This window comes from Lathyrus oleraceus, chromosome 2, assembly GCF_024323335.1.
Source record: "Lathyrus oleraceus cultivar Zhongwan6 chromosome 2, CAAS_Psat_ZW6_1.0, whole genome shotgun sequence".
In the NCBI taxonomy this organism is placed as follows: domain Eukaryota; kingdom Viridiplantae; phylum Streptophyta; class Magnoliopsida; order Fabales; family Fabaceae; genus Lathyrus; species Lathyrus oleraceus.
In genome coordinates, this window is record NC_066580.1 from 142,642,810 (window position 1) to 142,655,690 (window position 12,881).

General features: G+C 35.8%; 1 pseudogene; it reads right to left on the reverse strand.

Moving 5' to 3' along the window:
- Nucleotides 1-5,156: 5,156 nt before the first annotated feature.
- LOC127122297 (inorganic phosphate transporter 1-4-like) lies at nucleotides 5,157-6,667 on the reverse strand (annotated as a pseudogene).
- Between the last annotated feature and the right edge of the window lie 6,214 nt (nucleotides 6,668-12,881).

A 12,881-nucleotide genomic window follows, 5' to 3' on the forward strand; every position in this document is an offset into this window, starting at 1 on the left:
AATTATCTCTCTGATGCTGAATCACATGCCCTAGTTATACCTGCTGCACCTCTCACCGATTATGTTGCTGCCATCGAAGTTGCTCAAACAGATGTCGCCAATCTGAGAGGCGAGTTGAGCACCCTCCACGTGGAATTCCATGGCTTTATAGATGTAGTGACAGAGAACCTGGATCATATTTACCAGCACTTCTACTCGTTCGCTCCTCCTATCAGCAGTCGCCGTGATGGCTGATTTACTATAGAGTTACCGATTTACTAACTTTCATTTCATTTTATTTTCATGTTGGAATTTTCATGTTATTTACTTTTACACATTGGAATTTATTTAATTACTTCATTTCCTTTTATTTCAGTAGATAAATTATTTCATCTTTTCCCATCTACCCAATTCTTTTATTCGTCAATGTTGCGATTAAATTCCATTCCAATGTAACATGTTTATTATTCCCATACACTATACTATTAGTAAGTTAAAAAAATTACATGGTCAAAGAAAAAAAAATATAAAAGCACACGCATGGGAAACCACACGGCATGTGGCGCCTACCATACACAGTTGTGGCACCCATGTGAGGGCTGTGGCGCCCGCCACAGGGCCCTAGTGGCGCCCGCCACAAACACCAAAAGTGGCACAAGCCACTATACAAGCCTGCACGCGCAGGCTGTGTACTTTGGTCCAATCAACTCACCTTTATTGTGATGTTCCTTGCATGCAGACAATGCCTTAATGCCATTCAACCAATTTCAAAACTCTTGGACCAAGGCATTGACTATGGTAAATGTTATTTATTTATCAATTAATTTTCCAACCACCTTCACCTCTATATAAACCACCAACATTACCTCAACAATTCACAACTCTCATTCACATATTTCTCTCCTCTCTTGCTCTATTCTCACTATATTACACAAGGAGTGTGAAATCCATTATGGCACAAATGAAGGAGTACGAAATAGTGTTCAGAAACGGTGAGTCAGGCGAATTACAAGAGGAGACGTACACGTCTCTAAGCGCCAGAAAGATCGAATCAACAAGGTATGCTGATGAACACTATTTATATGCCTTAGGAATTCAAGATACTGTTAACTATATGCTAGACATTTTAAATTTGAATTATTTTCTATCTCTCAAAGACCCTGTCTATGCTCAACTAACATTAGAATTCCTAAGCTCGTTAATCTTTAGTCCCACACCCAACATAATCTGCTCTAGTGGAACTGTTCAGTTTCGTTTATTTAATGTCGAATACGCCCTAACATTTTCCCACCTAACGAACCTGCTACATTTTCCCCATGGGGATAGCATAGTAAGTGAGGTCCTAGATACTCAGGGTTGGCAACGCGCCTTCCAACCATTTTGGAGGGCAATAACTGGTACAGTCACCCATAGTTTTGAGGGAAACAGAGCCATTTTAATTCAAAATTCGGCTATTCGATATTTCCGCCAAATATTGGGGTGCACCATTTTTGGCCGAGCAAATTCTAACAAGGTGAACGAAAAAGAACTCTTTTATTTGTTTGCCACACTTTTGCCACAAAAGGTGAATACCGTCCCGTTTATGCTATCTCATATGCAGACCATTGTTAATGCGAAGCGAGGCCCGATTATTTTTGGAGGTTTAATAACCTCCATAGCCAGAGTCCTAGGACTTGAAGAAAAATTCTCCAGACTAACCCCGCTCCCGCATCATGCCATTGACATTGACATGGCAAGGAGCATGGAACTAGTAAAACGAATGAGTGGCGGTAAATTTAATTTAATAATTGCTAATAATGTGTTACAAGAATTTATCCTTCTAAATCCAAATCGCACAGATGTGCGCAACCCAGATAATTATTGTTATAAAAATGATCTGGTGCCTAACCAAGTCCCCGCGCATATTCCTGAGAATGTAGCTGCTGGCGGGGACACCGACGAGGATCACATTCTGGAGCAAACTTCTCCCGCTTCTGACCCACACACAACACACACTTCATTTGAAAATGTTGCAGGTACATCTTCCAGTCAAAGACCAAGAAGAAATATGGCATCAACCACTCTTGATGAGATATATGCTGAACTGTTGCGGCATAGAGAATTAGACGCTCAACGAGACCTACAGCTCCAAACCATGGGAGCTCAGCAAATTGAAATGATGCAAATCCTATGCCAAATGCAGCAAGATCAACACGACTATGCCTTTAGGACCGAACAAAACATGGCTAGCTTGACCGATGGAATGGCAACACTGACAATGCGTGTGGAAGATCTCTAGAACTATACATCCCCTCACCAGCCAGGAAACGGTGGACATCCACGTATACGTGGCAGAAGACGTCAGTAGCAGAATAAACCAGGTTCTACCTTTCTCTCCTATCTTATGTCGTTGCATTGGGGACAATGCAAGATTTAAGTATGGGGGAGGAAGCTTTACCAATTTTTATTTACCACTTTCTAGTTAGATATATATTATTGCTATTTCTTTTTGTCATTTTATAGTTTTTATGGTTATTTCAATTTTTGTTAAAGTGTCAGTCAAGTTAAATATCAATGTGCTGTCGAGTCTTTATGCATGGTTTCCGTTGTTTACTAATTCTCCTATTTACTTAAGCCATACAAAATTTTTGCAAAAATCTAGACTTAGAAATACAATGCATCTTTTGAAAATTCTGAACTATAAATCAAACTGAGGTTGAATTGTAGAGATTTGGAAAAGCTTTATAAGATCAGTATCGCTTTAACACCTTAAATATCCCAAGTATTAGATCGATTTGAGTACTTGTCATGCCATAGCCTTAAATTCTATCCTTTAATATTTCCTTAAGTAATTTATCTAGCAGTCAACACCATTCTAAGCACACACTACGCAAGAAGTCGATGCAAATAAGTGTATGATTTCCATGCTTAAAAGAAGAAAAGATTACAAAATGTATGAAAAATGTTGTTCCCTCTAAGTTAGGTGAACCTCACCCGGTCATTTAGCCAAGAGTATAACCAGCTTCAAATGTTATTTGAGCCAAAATAAGAAAAAGAAAGAAAGAAATAATGATGAGATCATACTCACTAACAAACTATCTTTCTATGAATGTGAAAGGATAACGAGCTTAATGTGATTGCGTCAGAATGAAAAAGGATAAAAAGAAGGTTTAGTAACGTAGGCTTAGGCATGACAACATGATTCAGATTGGTTTGTATGGGAGGGAGACTTATGGTTGCAACATTGCGACTTTGTGTTCTAACGATACCCTTAGTATGGAAGTGAGTACCTGTTAATACAAATTTGAACCAAAGTAAAGTTTATAGACTAGAATGAGTATCCAAATGCAACTGTGTTTTCCACGAGCCTTGATAATGTATGCTGCAAATACTTTACAAAACTTTTTCATGTATGCGACATTTGCTTAAGGACAAGCAAAGGTTTTAAGTATGAGGGAGTTTGATAACGCAAAAACGTATCGTCTTTTTGGCCCTATATGCACTGCTTTTTACTCGATTAACACTATTTATTACACAATATTTTATGTTTATTTGCAGGTATTCATCGACTAAAAGGTTTACCGCAAGAAAAATGGAAAATAGCAAAAAGGAAAGAAAAAGGCAAGAAAAGAGAAAAAAATGAGGCTTCCAATGGGATAATGGGCCACCAAAGGATGTGGCGCCCGTAACATTGGGCCAAAAGGAAGGTGGCGCCTGCCACCAAACCATGAAGAGTGGTGGGCGGTTACTACAAGAGTGGCGCTCGCCACTCATCATAGAATTAGGGTTGTGGCAACCGCCACAACCGAGTCTCCCCATTTTTCCTACTTTTCCTCCACCCTTTTAGCCACGGTTTCCACTACTCTTGCTACAAATGAGGAATGTGAAAAGGATATAAAAAGGGGACTATTCAGACTCGCACTGCTCTCTCTCTTCTTCCAGTTTTCAGTTTACGATTAATTTTTGTTCTGCTTTATTTTTTCTTGTAGTTTTCTAGGCAGTTTCTTACCATTGTAAAAGTGATAGTTTCTCCACATCAGGGACTATTACGGTTTATTATTTTTCACGCATTTGGGATTCAATTGTAAGAGGTATTCATTGTCAAAGCCTGCCGGAGTTATTTAATCGAAGATTCAAGATTCAATTCCAGTTCTTAAATTGCCATCTAGGTTTATTATTGTTTACTGTTTTATTTATTTATGCCTTACTGTATGTTTAATTCCCCAATTGCCATGTCTGTCACCGAATCTATGTCCGGCTAAACCCTTAGGGTTCGGTATGTAAAGACCGTCGAAACGGAGGGATTCAATAAATAGTTGGTGTTAGTTTTTATAAAACTTATTTTTCCAGTTTTAGTTTCTTATTTTAATCAAACTGTTTTTCTTACGAGAGTACAAAACAAACTAAGGTTACGGTCAATAAAAACGAGAGTTTGAGGTTTTAACTAGATAGCTGAAATTAGGCATTGATCCTAAATACAGCGAGAGCGCTTTAGGATTAATTAGACTTTATCTATATTCAAAAAGTACTTTTAAGTTCAAAGTGAGACCGCGAGAGCCAAGCATTCTGGTTTAGGAGTATGGTCGGAGTCAATAAAACGAGAGTGTGAGGCTAAGTCCTTTCTATAAATAATTTCTACTGAAGAGTATTTTAACCAATAAGAGTACACCAACTATCTATCGAATCCCCGAGGTTTGATATATTATATATCGATATCCCATATATCTTATATATTTATCTTTATTCTATTTTATAGTTATATCTCTTCATCCCTCCAATCTTAGAACAATCATTCTCCTTAGATTTACATAGTAACCTCAGACCACAATACGTTCGATTATTAGTCCTTGTGGGTTTGATAATCTTTAAAACTACGCGATAGGACTGTGCACTTGTAGTCGTGATTCACATAGACTTACCAAAGTCTCGATCATAAATCATAAGAAAAAGAAGTGTCCAATATATAAGGGAACACTTTGTAAAAGAATATGTTACTTAGAACCTTTTTGTTTTAATAAATGGGAAAGATCTAAAGGTGAAACCTTAGATCTTCTCTGACTAATGCATGATCCCAAAAAGATATAGGCACCAAAGGTGAAACCTTAGTATTTTGCAGTTATGCTTTGCAGCTTGGGGAATTGACGATCATTAATAGAATTGTGCAAAGCAATTATACAATATTTATGAAGTCTCTGATCCTAGGATGAACAATGATGGAAAATGTCAACCCTGACGTATGATAGGGAATCATATTTAGACTTGAATATAACTGCAACTATAATTTCAAATATACCACCTACAAAAATTCCAAACCCCTACATGGCAAAGACCGCAACAATGAAATCACCATGAGTCTTCTTATTAGAATACTCTGACATTATAGTGGCTGAAAGCATATAGTCTCCACCTAGATCGAAGCGGAAAAAGAAAAAAAGTTATCATAACATGTTTTGGAGTGTGTCCAAAAGAAAGGCTGCAACCAAGTAAACAGATTGCCATAATCATTAGCGTCATGCCATCGACTTTTTTTTACCTAACTTATCACCAAGCCAGCCAAAGAAAAGTTGGTCTGAAAGTGTACTGCAGAAAGCAACCCCATTTACCGTGGCTGATACATTTGGAGTAGGGGGGTTGTGGTGCGGTTTGAGCGGTTTTGAAGCTAAAGGTCATTCCAACCACAAGAGAAAAAACATGTGGTTTGGTTTGGTTCAGTTGACTTTTAGAAATAAAACCAAACAAATGCAGTTTGATTTGGTTTGATTGGTTCAGTTTTTCACAATTTTTTTATTAAGTCATATATACACATATAAAGGACAATATAACTTTGTGTTTAGTCATTCATACATTATTAAATAAAAATAAAACTCATCATATTTGGACAACAACTTCTCATTTAATATATAAAAATCAGATTTGACAAAAGTTGAATAATAAATATAAAACAATAGCATAAAAAAAGATCAAAAATATTATAATGAAACAAAAAAATAGAGGATATGAGAGATTAGTGAAGATGAAAAAGAAAGAACAGGAGGGAGGAGAGATTAGAAAAGAAGATGTGCGATAAAAATAAAATTGGAACAGAGAACATTAGCATAAAATTGAGAAGATGAAAAATAAATAATATAATATAGTAGATATTAGAGAAAGATAGGTGATATGTACCTAGAAAAGAATGTGCGATACTGCTAGGAGAGATTAATAAGGTTTAAACTGAAATCCTAAGTGCAAGGAAGAGAAAGTCATTCGTAATCATAAGACTAAGGCATAATAGGTTTGAGTTTTAGTTTGATGTGGGTTAAGTGAAGTTTGGGTTGTAACATAATGCAATTTGATTCGATTTTGTTTTGTTTGCAAAGTACAAACTGCAAACCGAACCGAACCGCACGATTTTGCTAAAGAATGGTCCAAACACATCCGAATCAAATACGTTTTTTTGCGGTTTTCGATTTGGTTCGGTCCAATTTGTGATTTTGTATTGGATCGGTTCGATTAAACACCCCTAATTTGGAGGCAACGTTCCTGGCTTCGCTGTACCGTCAACATGGTAGTATATACGGTCGGGCAACTTGGTAACAAGAGATATGCAGAATAAATTGTATGCATCTGTGAAGAAGCCCATATCAGCTATGATGATTGTTGTGAAGTGGTACAATTTTATTTTTTCCACATCGAGTGCATTTAGCACCTGCATTTGGTCCTTTGCCATGGATTTTCAAGCCAGAGTCCCTAGTCTCTTTATGTTTCTCTCTTTTTGTCTTTCCTATAAAAGTGAAATCATGAATAACATTTGATTATTAGAGACATCTTTATTTTGAAAATAATACTACTACATAAAATTTTGCAATAGAAAACATAAAGGAAACATGAAAATAAAATAAAATAGAAGACAGATGAACACTCAAATCAAAGACAAAAGAAAAAAAAGTAGTAGTAAGGTTTTAAATAACTCGAGGTCGCATAAAGACTTTCACAATTTTGGTCGATACATGTGTTTAGACATTTCAATAGTCGTGGGGTGATTAACCACAATATGTTCTTTTTCACAAAAAGTGAAAATGGTTGGTATGGGCACCATTGTTTTAAACTGCACTCTGCAACGACAATTGTGGCTATAATATTGTGGATGCGGTAGCCTCCACAACCACATCAGATCACAATTGCGGTATATTTTCAGATCCCGCATCCAAACGTATTAAAAATTACATCAACCAATTTTACCCATATTGTTTTCAATATTTTCATCTAATCTCAAAAATTTATAACTCCAAAGCTCAATTTAATTTAGATGTAATGAAAAATCTTAACAAAAAGTGTTTTTCAACATTGTATTTCAAACATTTCTCCATTAAAACTCACACTGCAATGTGCATCACAATAACCAAAATGACCATAATTGTAACACCCCCAAGCGCATTCACAATTTAAAACCATGATAGACACCTTCCAATACCGTTTTTTCGCAACTGTTTTCGCAGTAAGAGACTCTTTTTTAAAACCTTGAGTAATAGTAAAATCATGAGAAAAAATTATTTGAATTATATTGCTTAGATCCAAAATAGCAGCATATAAGAAAAAGATGAAAATGATTAATTGAAGTTTAACATAAACCTTTTCGGGCCACATGTCAAAGAAGAAACGTATCAAAGATGGAATTTCATTTAATGCTCGCATTGGCATCACACATTTATTGAAAGACACCCCCAACATTATTGAAAGACACCCCCAACATCCAACATACCCGACGAGTCTTGGGGGAAAACTATTATGTGCTGGCCAAAGACCCAAAACCTACTACTCTGCGTCGGCCACGAGTCCAATAGCATGAGGCCCATTATCTAGCCTACTTTGCTGGACCCAAGGTATAAATACCTTCGTAAAGGGTTCTAAGGTACACAATCTATAATCTCCACTTTCACTACCAACTATCTTGAACCCTAAACTGACTTGGATGTTGGAGTGTTAATCATGTCGACACCTCCCCCTTAGATGCACCGGATCGGAGATCACAAACATTGACTAACGAAAGTGTACTAAGTCTAATACCTCTGGTTCAAGAAGCATCGTGATCGCAACCTTCGATCCACGGTGTCACATCAAGGCAATGTATCGGAAGCTACATTCCACCATAGTTTCCGCAATTTAACACCATTTTTGGTTCAACAACGAAACATGCACACACTCACACGCACACACACACACACAAACATATTTTACATTGTGAAAAGTGATTTATTTTTTAATTAAAATTAAAATATGAAGGAAGGCGCCACTTTAGAATGAAATAAATATATATAAGAGTAAACTATGTCGCCTCGATTAGAAATCATAAGAGAGGTAAAAAGTCTAACATTTCATGTGATGAAACGTGACTTATTTTTGGATTAACAAATAAAATATGAAGGAAGACGCCACTTTAAAAAGAAATAAAAACATAAACTTCAGTTGCTAGAACTCAAAATGTGTCCCTAGGTTAGTTTTCCCCCCAGCTTTGTTAAATAACCTGGGGATTAGATTGTATTATTGTTTAAAATATGTGGCGTGCTAGGAACTCGACATTGGTTATTTATTAGCTGAGGTGAAGACTTTGTAATAAAATGTAATATTTCTAGTGGTGTTCCTTCCTCAGGTTCTTACCCACTAGGAGGCCTAAGTACTTAAACAAAATATAAATTTATTTGAAATTATGGAAGTCCTTGACCAACTACAAAAAATACCCATCCATATTAAAACCAAATAGACAAATCTAAGAAAAATTCACCCTTAACTCTAACGCCAACTCAATGCTCTTACGGGTGTACTTAATACCCTAAAAATTCTCAACTAAAACCTTACCCAAAATAGTTGTATCACCTGCATACTAAAGGTAGGACATAACCAGCCCCTTTGAAACCCACTATGAGCCCATAGAAAGCCCAATCACCAATGTCCTTCTCAAAGCAACACTTAGACCTTCCACACAAAAATATAAAAAGAAATGGAGCCAATGGTTTTCCTTGCTTGAGCTCGTAAAAAATGTTGAACGTCCCAACCTAACTCTCGTTAAGTAGGAACATAAGACTATCCGAGAAGACACAATCTTAAATCTAAGCTCTCCACCACCTCATCGAACCTAATTCTCCTTAACATATAATCAAGAGAAGACCAACTCACATAATTATATGTGTATTGGATAAAGTTAAATAATTAAGGAAATAAGATTTATTCTCATAGTGATGGTACCAGACTGTGTATTTTCCCCTCGAACTTTTTTCTCTTTGTAACCTTGGAGGTTTGGGGTATTTATAGAGACTCACACACTTAGATAAGAACGGATCACATAACACCATCATCAAGAACGTGGGGGGGGGGGGGGGTAGAGAAGGATTTTTCTCTCTAGATAATGGGGTGATGGTTTTCCTTCATTCTTGATATCCTTATGTGAGTGTAACTTTATGTTAGATATATTTTGTATGATATCAAAACTAGGATACTTTAGTGTTTATGTATATTTGACAATATCCTCTGAATCTTAATATGCATCTTAGCATTAAGAAGCATAAAAACATTTTTGAAATTAGTTAGAAAAGGTACCATGCATGAAAAACAAGGTTTTACGGGAAAATCAGTATACGTGTCGAAGCATACGTTTTATAGGTCGACACGTAGAAGAAACGTTTTCATATGTGTCGACACATACGAGTTACAAATCGACTCATGTACCTCATTTTTAAAGCCTATAGATTTTGATTGATGCGCCGCCTATACAGGTCGACACATGACCTATACAGGTTGACACTAACCTATACAGATCGACGCATGCATCGAACAAGTTGACACATGACATACATAGGTCGACACATGCAACATATTTTTCCAAAAAATTCATGAACTTTTCAAATCTCTTTCATTCATTTTGCCTCCAACATTCATGCATATAAATACTTTATACATGCATTATTTCAAGTAAGGTTCTAGAGTAATACACAAAATTAGGATTTCAAAGAGTTCTCATCATCTTCAATCTATATTTTATGCATACATACAAATAAACTACACATAATCATTCTTTGTTTGGGTGCCATCTATAATTAGAGTTGATAACGTCCAACTTAGGTTGTTAAATTGTAAATTGGGTTGAGAATTTTGAGGGTTTCAAATAAGAAAACCAAGTTGGGGTTTTCCTTCAAGGTCAATTAGGGATTTGAAGGTTTTGGACAAGATTAAGAAATTTGGATCCGATTGAGTGAAGGATTTGTAGAACAGAAGGTTCTTGCAAATGAGTAGCGTGGGACGGTGGATCATATTGGTAAATCTTGGGTTACAATAATTCGCAATTTGGATTCGATCGAGTGAAGGCTTTGAAGAACGGGAGTTTCTTACAAAGGAGTAGTGTGAGACGGTGAATCAAATTGGAATTGTTGGGTTACTTTATTAAGCTCATATCAAGGTAAGAGAAAGTGTCAGAATCAACATCAAACTTAGGGCTTGTAGGGTTAGATTGCTACATTTCTATTGTATACTACTTTTGCAAAGTAAAGTTAATTTCATTATCTCAATTTGAGCTCGAGTTAAGGGCAGTCGTATCCATAGTGAGGTCGATTGGGGAACTACCTAAATAAATCCTTGTGTACTCTTATCTCTCTCTCTCTCTCTCCCCTCCCCCCCTTACATTTCATTTGCAAATTGTTGAATTCATTGATCATGCGATCAATACGTTTGGCTAAATATTTTGATAACCTTTTTAAAGAGGTTTTGTTGAGTTGATTATAATCTTTTAGATTGTGGTTGGATTTGAATAACAACAAAACCATATAGATTTCCAAACAAAATCGATTGCATACAAGGTGTTCGATAATTCGTCTCAATAGCATTTTTGTGTATTTTACCACTGGGAATAGTCTCTAATTTTAGCATAAAATTAAATTGATTATGGTTGATAGCTTTTTGATATAATTTGTGTTCATTATCATATGTTGATTGTAGTTATACATATTCGAGATTTTTGATAGCAGTTCAATTTGATGATCCATCTCGGGTCACTTCCACTCGCCAGAAAATTTTCAAAACAGTTTTTCTTAAAGTTTTTAACTTGTGATCTATTCACCCCTCATCTAGATCACATTCTATCATCTAACAAGTGGTATCAGAGCTCCGGTTAATTACATGCTTCAATATTTGCTTATTAGAAAATGGCTTCCGAATCTAAAGGGGCATACAATAGAGCACCCATTTTTACCAGTGAAAATTGTGGCTATTAGAAAGCTTGTATGTCTATCCATATCAACTCTATTAATAAGGGTGTATGGGACATCATCATCAATGTTCCAAATCAAATTACAATGACCATTGGTGAAAGCGTCGTTGTACCAAAACCGGAAGGTTAATGAAATGATAATGATAAGAAATTGTGGTCATATGATTGGAAGTCACACAATATTATCATATTTGCACTCCGTGTTGATGAATATTATCGTGTTTCCCATTGTGAAACCGCCAAAGCTATGTGGGACGCATTAGGAGTTGCCCATGAGGGAACTAATGAAGTCAAACAAGATAGGATCAATACCTTGAATCAAGAGTTTGAATTATTTCGCATGAAGCATGGTGAAACCATTTCCGACATGCAAAAGAGGTTCACACATCTTATAAATTGATTGAATGCTCCAGGTAAGACTATTTCCAATGATATTGATAATAATAAAGTTTTGAGGTGTCTTAATAGGGAATGGCAACCCAAGGTCACTGCAATCAAAGAAAGGAATGATCTTAAAATACTTGATCTCACAACTTTATTTGGCAAGCTAGAAGAACATGAGCAAGAGCTCACTTGCTTGGAAAACATGAAAAAGAGAATGAGAATAAGGTAAAGAAGGAGAAAGTTAAAGACAAGGAGGTAGAAAATAAGTTTATTGCTATAAAGAATTCAATTTCAAAGTCCTTAACAATTGAGCAAAGTGATTATGAAATAAGAAATGACAAGAATTCTGATGATGAAGATATGGGATTGTTCGTCAAAAGGTACCAAAGCTATATAAGGAAAAATAGAGTCAAGCACTCTGACAAGAACCTAATCAAATTTAGAAGGCTATCTAACCCTCAAAGGAAGATGAGAATAAGAAGGATAAGCTTAGAAGTTCATGCTACAATTATGGAGTAGTTAGTCATTATAGGTCGGATTGTCCTATGATCAAGAAAGACAAAGAGAAAGGTCATCACAAGAAATCTAGCAAGTCTAGAAGATCCTATATTGCTTGGGAGAGTAAAAGTGATTCTTCAAGTGATGAAATCTCAAGTTCAAGTGTCGAATCCGCCCAGATTTTCCTCATGGAAAACAAAAAGAAGAAGAAAAATGTAGGTCTTTCTAAGCTTGAATTTATTAATGAACTATCTTATTCTCAATTACAAAAGGCTTTTGAAAATATACATAGAGAAGTCGTAGACACTTTTAAAAAGTTAGCTTCACACAAAATAATCTTTTTACACTTAGAAGCTAAAATTTTGGAAACCAAAAACAAGATGGAAGCTCTTAAGAAATCTATGATATATATTCAAAAGTACAATAATAAGGATGAAAAACCTTCATGGTTTGGTTGCGAAACTTGTCACATTTGGCAAAAAGAGGTAAATACTCTTCAAACTGAATTGGACAAAGCATTACAACAAAAGATTACATTTGTTATTGATCCATCAAAGGTTTAATGGTCTTTGAACCCTTCATATAAAAAGTATAAATATGTTCAAAAGGAGTGAAATAGCAAAAGTACATCTCATCACAACTTATCTTGTCACCGTTGTTGCAAGAAAGGCCATACTATTGAAAAATGCAAGTTTAGGAGAATTTGTGTTCCTAAAGGTGCTTTTTAATGGTTGCCCAAATGCAAACTTGATTTCGCTCACTCTCAAGGACCCAATGAGAATTAGGTACCTATTTCTCTTGTTCG